Source organism: Apaloderma vittatum, unplaced genomic scaffold, assembly GCF_000703405.1.
Source record: "Apaloderma vittatum isolate BGI_N311 unplaced genomic scaffold, ASM70340v1 scaffold28933, whole genome shotgun sequence".
In the NCBI taxonomy this organism is placed as follows: domain Eukaryota; kingdom Metazoa; phylum Chordata; class Aves; order Trogoniformes; family Trogonidae; genus Apaloderma; species Apaloderma vittatum.
The window spans coordinates 1,727-2,402 of record NW_009706862.1 but is presented as its reverse complement, the minus strand read 5'-3'; the positions used below and the strand labels follow the sequence as shown (position 1 = coordinate 2,402).

Sequence of the window (676 nt, the reverse complement as noted above, 5' to 3'; positions counted from 1 at the left end):
CTGGCAGCCTCGCGGCGTGAGGAGCTGGGCTGGGATGAACGCCAGGAATTGAGGGTCTCTGGAAGGCAGACCTGGACAAAAAGGGCAGTGTCACACCACAGAGGGAAGTGCAGGGAGACCCATCGCTCCGGGACAAGGAGTCCCAGGAGGAGTCTGTGTGTGAAGGTGGGCGAAGGCTGGGCCCGCGTCTGTTGATGTGCAGTTTTATTTTAATCGAAATTCCTTTCACAGACAGGAGTTGAATATTTAACGTACGTTTTTGGGACATGGTTTAGGAACGTCGGTTTTGGCAGCGTTGGGTTTACGGTTGAGCTCGATGATCTTAGGGGGCCGGTGAGCTCAGTCGGTTGGAGCGTGGGGCTGATAACACCAAGGTCGCGGGTTCGATCCCCGCTCGGTCCCCACGTGTTGCCTGATCTAGTTGAGAGGTGTCCCTGCCCGTGACAGGGAGGTTGGATTAAATGATCTCTGAGGTCCCTTCCAGCCCAGGCCAGTCTATGATCTTAAAGGTCTTTCCCAACCGCAGTGGTTCTGCAGTTCTGTGACTGGAGCTTTGTGGAGAGGTTCCCTTCCCTGTACAGGCAGAAGGGAGAAGAGACCACACATTAATGCCTATTAGTGAGAAGTGGAAATGTTGTTAGTGCCTGAAATGACAGAACTTCTGAGGAGCTGTCTG

General features: G+C 53.8%; 1 non-coding gene across 1 annotated transcript; it reads left to right on the top strand.

Annotated features, from left to right (window-relative positions):
* The first annotated feature begins 327 nt into the window (after window positions 1-327).
* Window positions 328-402, top strand: TRNAI-GAU. The gene has a single exon. It is a non-coding gene; the product is annotated as a tRNA-Ile (tRNA).
* Window positions 403-676: the final 274 nt, after the last annotated feature.